This window comes from Balearica regulorum, chromosome 10, assembly GCF_011004875.1.
Source record: "Balearica regulorum gibbericeps isolate bBalReg1 chromosome 10, bBalReg1.pri, whole genome shotgun sequence".
Classification (NCBI taxonomy): domain Eukaryota; kingdom Metazoa; phylum Chordata; class Aves; order Gruiformes; family Gruidae; genus Balearica; species Balearica regulorum.
Window position 1 is genome coordinate 20,893,694 of NC_046193.1, and position 16,376 is coordinate 20,910,069.

Sequence of the window (16,376 nt, forward strand, 5' to 3'; positions counted from 1 at the left end):
TAAAATAACATCAGCATCTTTATTCAGCTTTGAAACTACACACAGCGATCCCCTACCTACCCGCCCTCATTGCACATCCAGGATTCAGAACCTCAGCAGCCCTTCGACAGGCTGTTTCCATAACAACAGAAGAGAATAAAACCTGAGAAGCAGTCTGTCCGTAGCTGCATGCAAGGCTGGTCGGTGTGACCTCTGGAGGTCCATCAGGCCTCCTGAACCCCACAGCTTCCCTCACGCTCGAGGGAGACCCCAGAGATTTCCCTTCTTCCCCAGACCGATATGTCTTCTGAAGGACTCGAAGACAAAAACCAGCCCCCTCAGCTCGTCAGGGAAACCTAAATTCTGTCATCATCTGAACTGAACTGAGAAACTCAGCTCTGCGGTGCAGATCCACGCCATCGCACAAGAGGCTAATGCCTTTCAGCTCTATCAGTCAGTTAATTTCTATCCATTATCCTTTTGCTGTGTGTCCTCTTTCACCCTGTCTCCCAAGGGCAATAACAGATTTAATTGCCCTGAGCGGACTCACCAGGACCTCCACTCACACACCTTCTCCCCAAGGACCCACGAGCTGTGTTTAAGCTCCTGCCTGGGCACCCAGGCGGTGTTTGGGACATGGCACCGGTGTGGTTGTGCTCTGCTCTATCCTCATGGCCCTGCCTCAGTGACCGGTGACTCCTGGATCTGTGCTATGGGCACCCTGAGGTTGCACCTCAGAGTCAATCTCTGAGTAGCCTTGTCCAGTCTTGTCCTTGACCCCGTCTCCTGCTGGTCCTGATTGGACCTTCTGGGTGCCCCAGGCCTGACTCACCATCTCGGCTTGGGGCTGTCCTGGGGCTTGTCCCTACCCCAGCCCCACTCGGGTGCAGTGGGACAGCATGATGTTGGCCGAGGTGGTGTCCCCGCTGGCACCCACTCCTCATCCACCCCTGCCCTGCTCCTTACCATTTTTCTCTCCACAGTCCTCTTCATTTTTAACATCTTAATTTTTTTTTTCACTTCAAAAGAGCCCTTCCCCTCCTGTCCCCTGAGTTCCCCTCCGTTAGAGAAAGTACCCCAAAACAGCTATTATAATACTACAGTATGAAAGGATGAAACACTTCACCTTATTAAAAAAAACTGCAAAAAAGAACATTAGTCTACTAAACATACGGCTCGATTGCCAAAATTCCCCATTACATTGTCATTGTTTGTGCCACTCTTTGTCCGATTTCGATCTTTTCGAACGTGATCTCAGGAGTGCGCGCACAGCCTGATATAACACTGAACTCATAGTCTTTACTGCAATAGAAATAATGATAAATTATTCTGTGAGCAAAACAAATCTTGTGCAAATTGGATAGCAAAATTTGTTTCTCAAGCAGCTTTAATTTAAGGCAGTCTTATGTTTCTATCCTGATTCAGAAGTGACTTGTTCACATAATGAGTTGAGGTCTCGCTCTGATCACATTTGCTCCTCTTTCACAGAGGTATCACTCGCTTGCTCGTTGGCTTTACCTCTGATTTATACCAGCAGTCAAAATGTGCTCTTCTCTTACTCTGGTGTCTTTTTTTTTTTAATTAATTCCAGCTTGTCTTTGCCCTTTTTGGGATCCATAACTCCAGCAGACGCAAGTGAGAGCACTTACACAGTACAGGTGAAAAGGCGGCTGCCAATTAAAGCCCCCTTATTCATTGTCATTCCTACAGGAGATAAAGACAACACAGAGCAATCCATCTTATCCACTCTTTGGGTCACAGTCCAAGCCACTAACCTCATCAGTGTAAACACTCATAAGCCTTCCTTATCCTCTTCATCACAGTTTAAGCCATATTTTACTTTCTCTTGCCTTTTGGTGGTTTGCGTGCTGAACTTGCAACATGACTTTGTTGCCTCGCACAACTTATCACACCGACTTTCCAGCTGAGAAATACTTTTGTCAGCCTACAGAGGTAGTGGAAATCTATGGCCTCTCACTTTTCCACCTAATAACCTTATCTTCTTTGGTGGACCAAAGTAGCATTTTCTGGGAAATAGGTAAGCAAGTTTCCCTTGTCATGAAGGGTAACTTATGCTTAGGATAAAGATTAACTGTATATCTTGAAGGATAAATTCTTGCCATAACCAGATACCATAGGGAAAACACGTTATTGCATCTATACCGTTGTCTGTTATCACTATTATATTAATGCCATTTGCAATAAGCTAATACACATCACAAAATATTTTAAAGAGACAGCATTTCATATTTAAGACTATTCAATTTTTTAACTACATTAGTCAATTAATACGTTAGTAACCCTAATGGATGCCCACAGGGGTAATCTGGTATCCTTGACTTTATTACAGAGGTATTTAAAATGAGCCTTGGCTGAGTGGTCTGTGACCACATCCAGATCAGCTGTGGTTTAAAAGAGGCTTTGTCAGCACAGGGCTCGTCACAGTATTCAAAACCCTCTCTGGAGATCCACAGCCATAAATATGCTGCAGCTTGCTCAGTAATTTAAGTTCAAATAGTATCTTTTGATGAGAAAATGTGAGTCAAAACACACAGTAATACAAATATTTCTGGGGTTTTTTTCCCAGTGAAGCACAAAGTTGTATGAAACAGTGACAGCAGTCACATCTTCAGCCATTGCTTTGAAGATTTCAGTGATTTTTTAATTTGAAGACACGATTAGTTTTTTTTTATTTTAATGTCTCTCAGCTGCTCTTGACAAACACAATTTGCTAGCCCATTTTACATTTCAACGTCAAACATCAAAAGTCCTCAACTGTTTATGGTATGTCAATACTGTCTTCTCTTTATATATATAACCCGATCTAACACGTGACTAGCTTTTCAACTTTTTAGAGATTTTTAACCAGCACTATTAATATTTAAATTAGCAGTCTAATAATATTAAACAGCAAATCATTCCCTTGTGCTTCTCCTGGGCTGTATGGGCTATGCTCAATCAGCACGTCAGCTTTGGACGCACGATGACACCATCACCATTGTTGGACAAGGACCGCGCAGCAACGTGTCCCATCTAGCCACTTAGTGGGTGAATTTACATCTCCAGCCCAGGCACTATAAGAAGCTGACATGTAAGACCCCAAATCTTGCCAACTCATTCGTCTTTCAGTTCTGTTTTTTGAGAGTGTGGGCTCAGAGATCTGCCAGAGTGCATTGGTAACAGGGTAAATTAAATTCCACCGCGTCCTTTCACCCATCTGGAAACAGCAATTCTGGCTGTTTCCCATTGACCTCACAAGATTAATTGGCAGTTGATAGCCTTTATATTCTAATTTTCCACCTAAGGGCCCCGTTATATTTCGACCGCTGTGCCTGAAGAAATGCATCTTCATGTAGAATTAAAACTTTTATGTGTGCAAAACCTCAGATCAGAGGAAGTCATGCCTATTTTGAAGTCTTCTTTTGTCTTTCCATCCCTGATCACTCCTGCCTTGGATAAGACAGGTTATTTTGTAAGGATTTCCTTTTTTCAAAGGCTTGCGTTAGGTTTCTTTCACTTTAGGTTTGCTGCAGTTCTGTTGTTTAACATCCCTCTCTTCATTTTCAGTCAGTCCAATCTCTTGGCAATAAGGGCGGAGAAGAAAATCATCCATTTTCAACAAACGCCTAAGATTATATCTACTGATTATTGCAAGAAAATAAATACAGTCTCTTCTACAAATTAGGGGATAAATTAACAAATGAATCCAGCAGATAGCTAAGTAGGTTGGAATGAGATGTAGTCACACAGACAGCAGTAAAATTTGACACAGTTTGGTGGGGTTTTTTATGGTTTGAAAGAAAACGGTAACTTCTTCTCCCCTCCTGTTCCCTCTGTCAAGAAGGATGTAAGCCTTTTAACGTATTTCAGTGCATCACAGATGGCACAGGTGAAGGATCCTCATTCTAGCAAAGGTAAGAGAAATATAACCTGTTCGGGTGTTCACAACTTGGACAGAGGATTGAATATAGCTTTCTAGAAACAATTCCTTTTAGAAAAGTTCCTTTTGTACGTTGGTGATTACTGTCATCGTGGCAAAATTATGGGTGACTTGCATTCCTGTCCAGAGTTTGAATGTTGGCATGGGGATTTCTTTCTTTGGTGGTTGTATAAGGGATGTGTGCGACTCTTCAAGTGTGGAATATATGCTAGGCTGTGTTCACGGACCTTGTGAGAGGTCGGCTTTGTCAGCAGTCTGTGAATACTTTGCAGAGAAATTTATACCCAAATGTAGACATATTGGCTTTTGCTATTTTTTAATCATTGTGCATTTGTGATATAAGTGCATTTAACTCCCAAATGAGGGAAGACACTTTCAAAATCTACTTTCTGATGTGCTTTTCGCTGCTTTAGTACGTTCTACAGAGTCACTGCGAAAGAAACACATGTGAGCCCAGCAAAAAAGCAGATGGCAGAAGGACTGAGAAAGCAGTTTCAACAAAGTTGAAATTTGGGAGCTGTTAGAGATGATAGATATATTTAGAAAAGTATATACAATAAATTTGCAGCTGATGGAAAGTGTCACAGCTATATTAACTTCAAGGAGCTGGAAGTCAGCTCAGCTTGAGCTTCAAGCGAAGCTATGATAATTCTGTGTCATTAAATCTGTATGTAACGTAGCACACCTGCGTGGATCTAAATACAGGTGAATTTGACAGCACCACTTCTCTGGTATTGTTTCCCCTCAGTGCTGGATTTAACATCTAGCCAAACCAGCATGCACGGAACAGGACGGCAGAGTAGGGTGAGCCTGCGTAGGCTGCTACAGAGGGAGCCACTCCACAGCTAGACAGGTCTCAAAACCAGTTTTTTTTTGCTAACAGGACTTGGATTAATGGGTTTCTTTTGAGGTCATCTTCACAGCCTTGGTTCATTCCAGGGTCCTGTTGCTCTGGACCTTGGGCTGAATTGTGCTTTCCTCACTGCTGGGCATCAGCAAGGGCTGCAGTACAACCTTTGGGATCAACTCAGATGAATTGCTTATATTATACATTCCTGGTTTGATCTGTTTTCTTGAACTAAAAAGTATATTTAAGAAAAATATGTAGTCTTGGTGTTAGAATGGCTCATGATGAATAATTTACCACAACTAGGAAAATTTTGGCAAAGGGTTAATTAAACTCACTGTTTAGAAAAAAAATTAATAAACAATTTTCTCATCTGCCAGTCATTAGATCTTGTTATACTTTTTCAGCTGGATAGAAGAGCCCTCCATTACAAAATACCTGTTCCCTCTGGCACCACAGACTGGGATCTAATCACCTCTTAACACGCTACTTGAATTCCCATTGATCACTACAAGACGTACTTTCCAGTGCTGCAGTTGTTTGCCTGCCTTCTTTCTGAATCCTAACAAGTAGTTTGCTATCCATCCTGAGCTGCAGATGGCAGAACTAGACACTTTAATTCCAAAATACGTACCAGCACAAACCAGAAAAGCAATAGGGACTTTTTATACCTACTTAATATCCCCTGTTTATACAGCTATAGATTCTGTAGCCCTCCAAATAGATAAGTTTCAACCTATGGTTCTTAAATCCCTCTCAGACTTACGTCCCTCTCAGGGTATAGGTTCTCCATAGGGATCCTAATTCTATGGCTTGCGTTCCTTGTTCCTTGCTCCACCACGTTGCGTTCACGGGCTGTTCTGGAAAAGTGTACTGCTTGCTTACAGCCAGCTCGCCAAACGGTTAAGTCGCCCTGCACCACGGACCTCCAGGTACTGTTAGTTTTGACTTGAAACTTTCAGAAGTATTTATCCTTTTAATTTAGATACTGAAAAAAATGCTAAGCATTGCCTGCGCGGTCTCTTAAAACTATTAGGTTTTATTACTAAAACACCTTGCAAGCATAATTCTGACCATTTTGGTAATCCCCAGACTTTAAAGGGAGTCCTTCATTTCATTCTTGTAAGAATGTAATTTTTGACTCATACTCATCACCTCGGCCTTGTGACAGTATTTCCAGTATTTACTGAGTGATGATTATTTTTAATAAAATTTCCTGGATCTCCATAACATCAATTTATACATATATATTTTACATATATATATAATAGTATGTGTATATATATATATGGTTGAAGGGTAAGACAGAAGTATGCTTGTTTTTAAAGAGTGTTCTCCCAATTACTGTATCTGATATTCACGGTACTATGTTTTTTTTTTCCATGAATGTCTTGTCTGAAAGACATTGAAGAGGGATAAATCATTTATGTACTCTGTTACATGAGAATTGCCAATATTTTAAAAAGAAATATTTTGTTGGTGATCACGCTATTGCTTCCCTGCTTGCATTAATGATTTTGTATAACTGCTGATAGCTTGACTGTGCAAAAAAAAATGTTTTAATATTCAGTTATTTGTATGCTGTTGTTTCCTATGCCTTCTGTTCTTCATATAACTTTGTCTGTCTGGTAGAATTTAAAAGCAGTCTGAAATGTAATTGGAAAATGTGTATCATACAATGTAATATTTAGAAGCAAATTGTCTGGACTGAAATTCCTGATGCAGGTGACCTATTGAACACCCTGCAACCCACCAGTCAGATTAAATTGGTAAAAGGATGCAGGGAGCACCAAATGGTTCAGCAGCAACCCATCTAGTGTTTTGTTTTTGATTTGGACTTTAATGTAGGTTATTTTAATAAAATCAGTTCACTAGATGGACGTAAAAAATGGGAGAATACAAACGATAGCATTAGCCAAGACCACTGTTTGTCCCTGTCTTAGAAGATGAGTTTCATTTCTTCTTTTCTCATGAAAACCAAATGAACGCCTCAGTAATCATCTTGTTCCTGTGCCTGCAGAACTTGGGAGGGGGGTCCCTGGTAATTCTGAATTAGCTGTTTATGTTCATAACTGTGACTGCTCAGTTTCAAGGGTAGCTTTATTAATTCTGTAAATGTTACCTGTTATTATACTTGAAATGGGTTTGACTCTCAATGGAAAAATGTGCACAAACCATTTCTTTAAAATACTTGGGGTTTATTTCTGTATAGGGGAATATAGATAATCAGGTTGTGTTGTATCAATGTAGGGGTTTGGCAGTAGACATTTTGTGCAAATTATGCCAAATGGCCTTGACAGAAAGCAAAATGAACACAATTTATTCAGTTGGTGAGCAATAGGTCTCGTCTACATCACTGGAAAAGCTTGCCTGTGTTCATGGGTTACCCAGGCAGAGGCTTCGTTCTACATATCCCACCTCCGCACTAGGCAAGGATAAGAACAACCGTGGGGACCTTGTTGCTGATGTTTTGTCCAGTGACTAACAGTTATTGTTCAGGAAATAGAAAATCTTTATTCCTAGGCCTCTTTAATCTCCTCCACAGAAGAATGAGATCAATGCCATTGTCCCGATGTGAGTCATGATTCCATTTCTCTAAATATTGTGGCTTGCTCTTTCTGGGCTTCGTGCCAGCTCTGCGCAGAGACCAAAGATACATTTTCAGATAGCATTTTTTGTGAGCATGGTACTTGCTTTTCATTATACATGAACTTGTCTCGTTGTGTGGTGGATGACTGGGTGTGCACAGGTCTGCCATTCAGGAACAGCCTTGCTGCTTGACCTACAGTTCCTAACTTCATCCCAGAAACTGGTACACACCAACTAGATAACTACCAAAGGAGAAGGTGTCTACGGTGGAGTGGCCAACTAGACTGACGTGCCAGATCTGTACTTTCAATAAATGTATGTACTTGAAACCTGTGCTGTGGAGTCCTGCTGTGAAGTGTTGTACCTGGGAATGTCACTACTGCACAGTGCAAGAACCAACCCAAACCTAAAACCTGGAATGATAAAAGTCTCACTTAACAAGTAATGACATCAAATATGATAAATTACAAAGATATTTATACTATATTATATTATTCAGAAATAAACTCTCTAGACAGGTTCTTGGCTCTTTAGTGAATGCTTGAATGAAAAAGCCTGAATAGTGAGTTGTGGCACCACCGGAGCTCGAGCCTGCCTTCCACAAATGTCCTAACAAAGGTGAGGCTCAGTTTTACTCCGGGTTGGGTCCAGTGAATCTTTACTTGTTTTCTGCTTGATGAAATATGTTCTACAGAACTCAGTCTATCTGTCCTGGAGCAGAGTGCAAATCTGTGTGGAGCTTTCTGGTACAGCTGGGAATTAAACCTAAATCCCCCATCTCCAGGGTGAGCTCTCTCATCTCTTGCTGTGTCTTTTTTTCAAAGAAGAGAGACCATGGCCTCTTTTTTAATGGAAATACATGGTTGTCTTCAAAAGCAAGTTCTCACAAGCCACCTGTAGGAGATTCATGGGTCAGCCTTGGTGGTGACTTGATACTGTATGAATTGGTTGGTTTTCATCCTAATCTTTGGATCTGAACCTAACCATGGAGGAACCCACTTGCCTAACTTCAGTCTTTACAATTTGTTGTGAGCTTCTTGCCCCTAAGTTTTGTTGGGTTGTTTGGGGGTTGTTTTTGTTTGGTTTTTGAAGTCTAGACCTTACTGCCTTCTTTGAAAAGAACTGTAGGAAAGTAACTAGAAAATAGAACCAAATATTTCACTGAATTTGATCCTAAATCTATTAGTGTTTGCAAAGCAGATAGGCAGCTCGCTGTATTTTTTGGTGTCGTATTTGTTATTACGGATTAGATCAATTGTCTAGCGCAAGTAGCAAACCCTCCCCTTGTAATGCACTTACTCAGTTGTGAAATCATGTACTCAGTAGTGGGGAAAAAAAGTAAAACCTCCATAGTCCCTTCAAGCAATCAATTTATGCCCTGAGGCATGAGATTTGATTACCATTGTTATTATCTTAGCTTGCATAGTTACAAATGTTATTAGCAGTCATAAAATTATCCAGCCTTTAAAAAATTATATTAAGGAAAAAATCCCAACATTTCACTCCAGGTTCTTCAACGCCTAAATTCCTGGGATTGATTCGAACTGCGAAAAGTGGTAGTTCCTTTAATTAAATTTAAATTTGCTGTCCTTTGATCACGTGGATTTTTCCTGTATTGTCATTATGAAGGAATAGATGAGAATTTTCTAGCATGTCTGTAGCTTCCCTGCTCTGGTCAAGACCCGTCTAACTTTCAACATCCCATAGCTAAGCATTGATGATGTATACTCAGATACATGTTTAATAAACCATTAGTGCGATATGCATCACTCTGTCTCTCATCTAGGTTTATCCCTTTACAGTTACAATCTTTCCTTGTGAGCTGAAAGTTTCTAATGCAGCTTTGTGCTTCTCAATATACATCTCAGCTGGTATAATTTAAATATTCTTAAAATCCCAAAGATAATGAAAATACTGTGAAATGTTGCAGCAGGACACAATTTCCAACACAAATTTTGACATGGAAAAAATGCTAGCTGTCATGATGTCAATTATTTTAGCCATTTAATTTGTCCAGGACTGAAAGAGATTCCCAGAAACTTATTCTTTAAAAATAATAAAAAAAAAAAAAACCAAAACCATTGTGGCTCTTGATATTCAAATACATTCACATTTTTGCATATCTACCTATTCAAAAAATGACATCATTGTTATTAACGAGCTGTGGTGGTGGGATATGTTCTGGCAATTACAAGCAAAATGAATTTTCTCTAAAGAAAATGTAGCCAATCTGTTCTTTTGTCCCGAGTGTTTCATGTATCTTAAATGGCATTTACAGTAAGATTGGAAATCTTCTGAGCCTCCCATCAGACTCTGGAACTGATTTTAAAATGGTAGGTGTTTCTTGAGGGAGCACATTCAGCGAATCGGGTAACAAGTTAAAGTTCCAATAGGCACAAACACACCCTGTATTCCTCCTGATTTCTTTAGGCAATTCCCCAGATAAATGTTCTGAGGTTTTTTTTCTCAGACTTGATTTGAGACAATATTATGTATTTTAAATATGTCATCGCTACCAGCCTAGAGAGATTTAACGAATTTTTCCAATGTTTCCAGCAGTGTTGTGCTCTCATCTCACATCAAGTAGCGGGTTTGATGAAAAGGCTCCTTGATTTTCAGCAGGAAATTCCAAAATAAAGAGCAGTTCTGTGGAGACACGGAGAGGACCGAACTGTGCTCCTCTGTCTTTATTTTTGTTCTGTGCAGACTTAAGTGCTGTGACATTTGCCCTTTTTCATTACCCACTAAAATCTGAAACACAGTGGATTATGTCTATTTACACTTTACCTAAGGCAAACCCTAGTCTCAAAAATAGATGTGATTAGTGCCGTGTCTTATTATGAACGTGGACACATTTTATTTTGGAAGCGTGGAGCGGTTTTTGGTAAGCTGACAAAGCTTTGGTAAGCTTTGACTTTTCCATCAGCTGACTTCCTAGTGGAAGGAAAACTATTTGCATGATACCGTGTCAAAAAATTAAAATAATTTAACAGTTTCCATATTACGGGCCAAAACCTGAAACTGTGAGAAGATCTTAGTGAAATCATGTTGCCAGAGAGAATCTGAAAGTTGGGCCAGCTAGGCAGGGAAATGAAAGTTTCATTTTTCAAGCCCAGCTCCTCTCTGTTCGCGGCACAGCCTATCTGGGTAGTGGATGGGGCCGCGTAGGTGTGGGCAGCCGAGGAAGTTGACTTTGGCAGCAGTCCCGCCTCGAGCCGTCACTGGAGGTAATTAAATTGTTGTCTCTCTTCTTCATGGCAGAGCCCTGCAGAAATCAACCTGGAAACTCCTGGCACTGCTGAGGCATCCCGGGAGGAGGGTAGTATTGGGCAGAAACGGGCAAGAGTCGTTGCCCCCCGTTTTTCATCCTCTCGGCAATGGCAGGAGGGGCAATGCCAGCTCTGTTATCTCGGCTCCCAGACGAGCAGGACACAGCTTCCCAGCCTCGGTGTCTTCAGTTTTTGCCAAGGCTTCAGTAAATCTCCAGTCATCTCTGGGTTTTGACTGAATATCCTACGGCCACGTTTATACTGGGTCAAACGGCTTTTCAATACGTCGGCAGCCCTGACACGTTTGAGACATTCCTCTGCAGCTGTCTCCTTTTCCATTTATTTTCAGAGGTTTCCGCTGCACGGGGGCACAGCCCTGTTGCTTAGCTGTTGGTTGCTTTGGAAAGCAATGTGCTGTAAATATAGCATTTGACTGTCTTTGGACGAAACAGTAAGTCAATTCAGGATGTGGCTGTGCGAGTGGGATTCAAAGGGAGCAGTCCCGGTCCCTTCTGTGTGCTCTGGGCTGGGCCTCCGCTGCACAGAAATCCCCCTGCCCGACGTCAGAGCTTTCTAAGCAACCACAGCACACTTTCCTTACATAATAGAAGCTTTTCTCCATACATTTGGTGAGAAGTTTGGCATTTATATTGGCACAAGTTGACTTAAACGTAGTTTAATATGAAAATTTTATCTACTAATTGCCTGACTTTGCACGACTGAAATATCAAGCGTAACATTACTTTAACAGAGCATTTGCTTTCTTAACACAGAACAAGTATATTAAATAATTCTACCCTTTTCCCTACTAGTTTTCAGATTTTTTTCTTTTACTACTCTTTAGTTCGTAATACCTTTCTTTAAATTTGTTTATTTATTTCCTGTTCAAAATGTAAGCTCCCCTACCTAATTCTGCTGAAGATGAACAACACAAGTTTGCCAGTACGTCAACAAATTCTGATTGCTACTGTCCGAAAAATCTTTAACCCGAATGATAATAATCCCCATGAGTGCTAACTGTGATTCGGTAGGGTGGTTTTATGGTTTAATGCCCGTGAATGTTTCTTTATGATTATTGTTCAATGCATTAGACAAAGCTCAGAGAAAAGAAAAACACCCAAAGGTCAGCAGTGAGACAGAAAATGGTCTGAGAAGTCCGAGCCCTCGTGAGAATGATTACGTCTGACCTCCACCACCTCCACACAGCGTCTCTGGATGGAGTGCTTAAGAAAATGACTGGCAGATTTGTGACGACTGTCTTCACGAAACACTTAAAAATTTAGCCCGTTCCACAAAGGGATTGCAGAAGTAAACCGTACAGGCAGAAAGTCCGAGTGGTCAAGCGTGCACACAAACTGATCTGTGCGCTGTAGAGCACGTGCATCAAAAATTAAGAAGAGGGGCATTCACAAAAAATGAGGAAAAGAAAGATTTTCAAAGGTTTGAATATATAAAGCATTAGATGTTGCAATGATGAACGCATGGGCTGTTAGCAAGGGACAGCACAGAGGCGGACGGGGTGGGGAGGATTGTCCCCATCTCAGGTTTTCTGACTTCTCACCCTTTCCTCTGGAAAATAAAAAAAAAAAGGAAAAAGACACTTCTGCCCCCCGACAGAGGGGTAAATTGGGGCCGGGGGGACTGGCCGGTTCCCCGACAGCGCCTGTTCCCTCCGTGGCCAGATCTGGAGGCCCCCACCTCTCACGAAGTGAGAGCTGCAGAGGGTCTTGCGGGGGGGGAGTTCCCCCCGGTCCGGCCATTTCTTCATCCCCTCCCCGGCCCCGGCTCTCTCGGCTGGGAGCTCCGTGTCCCCCGCACCTGCCGCCCTGCCCCGGCCTGCGGGGCCGCTCCCGTTGCCGGGCGGGAGGTGGCGGCGCGGCCCCCCCGGGCGGGAGGCGGGCAGGGGAGGTGCGAGCGGGCCGGGCCGGGCCGGGGCCGGGGCTCAGCTCCTCTCTCCCTCCCTCTCTCCCTCCCTCTCTCCGTCCCCGCCATCCCCAGGTGCCGCCCGGAGAAGCGCGGCGGGGCGGAGGCGCCGCTGGCTCCCGGCTCTGGCCGAGGGGGGCGTCGGATCGGGCAGGTGGGAGCCGCCGAGCGGGGCCGGGGCCGGGCCGGGGCCGGGGGCGGTTCGGCCCCCCGGGCGAGGCGGGCAGCGGTTTGGGGAGGTGCGGGGGCTCGTTGCTATGGCTCCCTGCAAGCTCTGCCGGAGGAGATAGTGATGCCAGTCACGGAGGGACCCCTCTTCCTTCTCGTGGGTGTGTAGCGGGGCTGGGGTGGTTGGGCTTTTTTTTTTTTTTTTTTTTTTTCCTCGGGGGGTGGAGCGATTAATTTGGAGACCCGGGACGGGGCTGCGGAGACGCCGCCGCTGCGACCTGCAGGTCCGGCCGTCCCCTCGCTGCCGGCTCTGCCCGCGCCGGGCTGAAGGTAACGCCGGGGGGGAGCGGGGGGGTCAGGGCCGGTCCCGTCCCCTTTCGGGGCTGCCGGGTGGTGCAGCGCGCTGGGACCGCGGGTGTCCAGCCGCGGGGCTGCCCCGGCCGCCGCTTCCGCTCGCCCTGCCTTTCTACCAAAAGCCTCTTTAATTTTTTAATTATTTTATTTTTTTTAATCTCTTTTTCCTCCTCCCGGTACCGCACCTGGTCCCGCACGGCTTCGCCCTGCAAAGCGATGGGGAAGCGGAGCCGGGCTCAGCCCCGCGGAGGGGCGAGCAGGTGCCCGCGGCTCGGGGCGCAGCGCCGGGGGAAGCTGGGGGGGTCCCCGCGGAGCAGGTCCCGGCCCCCCCCCCCCCCCCCCTTCCCCACCGCCGGGTGTCAGGGCTGCCCCCTGCTCGGGAGCGGGTCCCGGGCTCGGGAGGAGCCGCTGCCCGGGGAAAGTTCGCCGGAGGGTGCGGATCCCTGCGGGGGGCGGCGGGTGAGGGCGGCCGGGGGTGGGGAGGGTGGGGGGGGCCGGGGGGGGGCAAACGTGTGGTCGCGGTGGTCTTGGCTGGGGGATGGCGGGCTCAGCCTCCCGTTGGTTTAGGTGGGTTCAAGTTTGCAAGCCCGGATGTCACGCATCTGTGGCAAACACTTGTTTCTCCTTTCCTTTCTAATGATTTTGGAGAGTGTTTTTATCTTTTTTTTTCTTTTTTTCCCCTGCAATACCTAAATAATTACAAATGTCCCCAGTTGTTGGGTTTTGGTTTTTTTGGAGGAAGTGATGTGATTGTGTGGCACTCCAGGAGAGCTGTAAGAATCTTTAAACCTCAGTGTCGTGTGCTGTGTGTTATTAATTTGTGGTGCACAATCAGAGCATCAGTAGTCTCAGCTTGGTTTAGGTTTTTGTAATGCAAGAAGATTCTGTTTTCTAATAGGCACAGTAAATGTAAACAGACCTTTCATCTATCCTTTCCATGACGATGTTACTTTGCTTCTTATTTTTGGGTAGAAAGGAGCTAAGCTATGATACATTGGATAACATACAGGCATTCAACCATAACCCAACAGATGTAAAGTGAGTAAATGAATTCTTAGCACTATCTAGGAATAGTTTTGCTTGAAACATGTTTTGGAAAATTTCACCAGAGACTTGACAGGTGGTATTTTTGTTTGATTGTCAAGGGTTCATTTGATGTGACTGAGTTAAATACGTGTTATGTAGCTCTCCCAAATACTGTTCTATAAGCAAAATAATAATAAATATCATTAGTTTAGTTACAGGTCTGAGGAAAGGAGATGAGGAGAAACCTGCACCTTAAAATGAATATGTAATTTTTGCCCATTTGTGAACACGTGTGACGTTGCCGTGTGGGAGCTGTGCACGTGATCCTTCGCCCATTGCTTCCCGCGATCCTCTGCTTGGCTTTTATTGACGCTAAATATTAGAGTGCATGACTACTGCTGTGTTACCACTTTTCTGTTGCTTGAAAAGTAATGAATTTTCTTTGTCTTTAAAAAAAAACCCCACAAAAACCCAACCAAAAACCACCTCTCCAATGGGTCATTCAAAAATTAGAAAATTCTCATTAGCCATTTTCTGCAGTGCTTACTTAGACCGCACATCTGCTGTCAGTCGAGTTTGGCTTACAGAAGAGCTACGAGACCAGACTATGTTACATTAAAATAAGATGCAATAGATAAGATACCAAGGTTTGCAGGAGGTAATGGAGTTCCTTCAGGAATATTGCCCAATATCTGTGAAAGTATCAGTAAATCTCTCTAGTAAAAAACACCTGTCAGCAATCCAAGAGTTGTAGTTTTGCCATATGCAACACACAGCTTTTAAAGCAGTTTGTTCTCTAAACTCTTGCAATTTATTGTTGATTTTTATCAAAATAGGAGTAAAATGAACTCTGAAGCTGAAATAGACTGTACTTCAGTACAATATTCTTTGATTACATTTAACTCGCTCTCAATGTGAGTGAATGTAATTATTATGGACATTTAGCATGTGTTACTCCAGTAATTAAACTTAATGAATGAAAATACAACAGTCCACTTCTTTATTCCAAGAAACCCAGCAGATAAGCCTTCATTTAAATGAAAGATTACATTATTCACAACATTTATGTGTACCTTGAGTAGCTTGAATTGTAGCCATCTTGTTTGCCAATAAAGATATACTTTGTCATTTATATTTGGAAGGAAGAATAATTTTTTTTTTTTTTTTAAAAAAGATAGCTATACATTACATAAAAGGATGTTCTGGACAGTTGCTTCTGTGATAAGGAAGGATCCATTTCTTTCCCCAGTGGGAGAGGACAGGGACTACTTTAAACACTACTAATTATTTCAGTTTATCTTGCATGCTTACAATGCTGTAGTTAGTTAATTATAGCTTTTCCCATTAGTAGTATGTTAAGAATAATGAATTAACATATCATACAGATCAAAAGAACATCTACAAAGTTTATCTTGGAGGAAAGAAAGTGTTATTGTGTGGCAGGAAGTCCCGGTGGCTTTCCCAAGGCGCAGATTTGTTGGAATTCCTGAGCTGGTGCTTCAGAGCCTGATGAATGACTTGAATTGATCACAAACAAGTGACACTGGAGCTCTTGGTTGCTTAGCAACCCACCAAGATGCCACAATTTCTTTTGGTATAGTTGTCCAGTAAAGTAGAAATTCTGTTTTGTTAAAGATTTTTTTTTTTTTTTTGCTAGCACAAAGCCCACCTTACAACCTTTGATTATGTATAATTGAAATTGGTGCCTCAGTAAACCATATTCTGGTGGTGATGTGCTCAGTGTTTTATAACAAGCTTCAATTGTCCTTTCTCAGTTAGACTTCTGTTCAAAAATCAAAATCATTAGTGGGGCAAGTCAGTCTTAACAAAGACAGTCACCTACCAACTGCTATTTGAACAGTTCCCCTCGTGCTGTCTGGAGATGTGAGATCCTACAAGGGCTTGTGGCATTACCCGACGCTCCATTATGAGTAAATGAATTGCAACATGGAACGTGGGGTTTGAGCGTTGTCTGGATCACGTCGGGGCCGTCTGGCCCATCCGATAGCCCGTATGGCTGGACATCTCTCCGAAGCTGTCCTCGCAGAAGACATTGGTTTCTTAACAGATCTGATTTGTGTAAGGAAAGAACAGATTTAGTACTCAAAGAGCAGAAGGAAGATAAATGTTATGGTGGTTATATATACGCAAAGTACCAATATCGGCTTTAACCAGCCTGTGGCATCCTGCATTCCGTTCATATATGCTGAACGATGGTTTTGTGCCAGTGAACTCTTTACTGTTACCCTTGGTCCGTGTACGCTGACGTCTTAGTTCTGGA

General features: G+C 43.2%; 1 protein-coding gene across 10 annotated transcripts in view; it reads left to right on the forward strand.

The window, feature by feature from the left end:
- The first annotated feature begins 12,545 nt into the window (after positions 1-12,545).
- Positions 12,546-16,376, forward strand: part of CHL1 (cell adhesion molecule L1 like) — a 137,462-nt gene continuing 133,631 nt past the window's right edge. For 2 of the 10 annotated variants that reach the window (XM_075762475.1, XM_075762465.1), the window contains exon 1: positions 12,941-13,045. The gene's annotated coding sequence lies outside the window, so the exon portion shown is untranslated. Of the gene's footprint in view, positions 12,702-12,801; positions 13,046-13,274; positions 13,330-16,376 lie in introns of those variants that run through there. The other 8 variants (XM_075762464.1, XM_075762468.1, XM_075762473.1 and 5 more) reach the window with 8 other exon arrangements.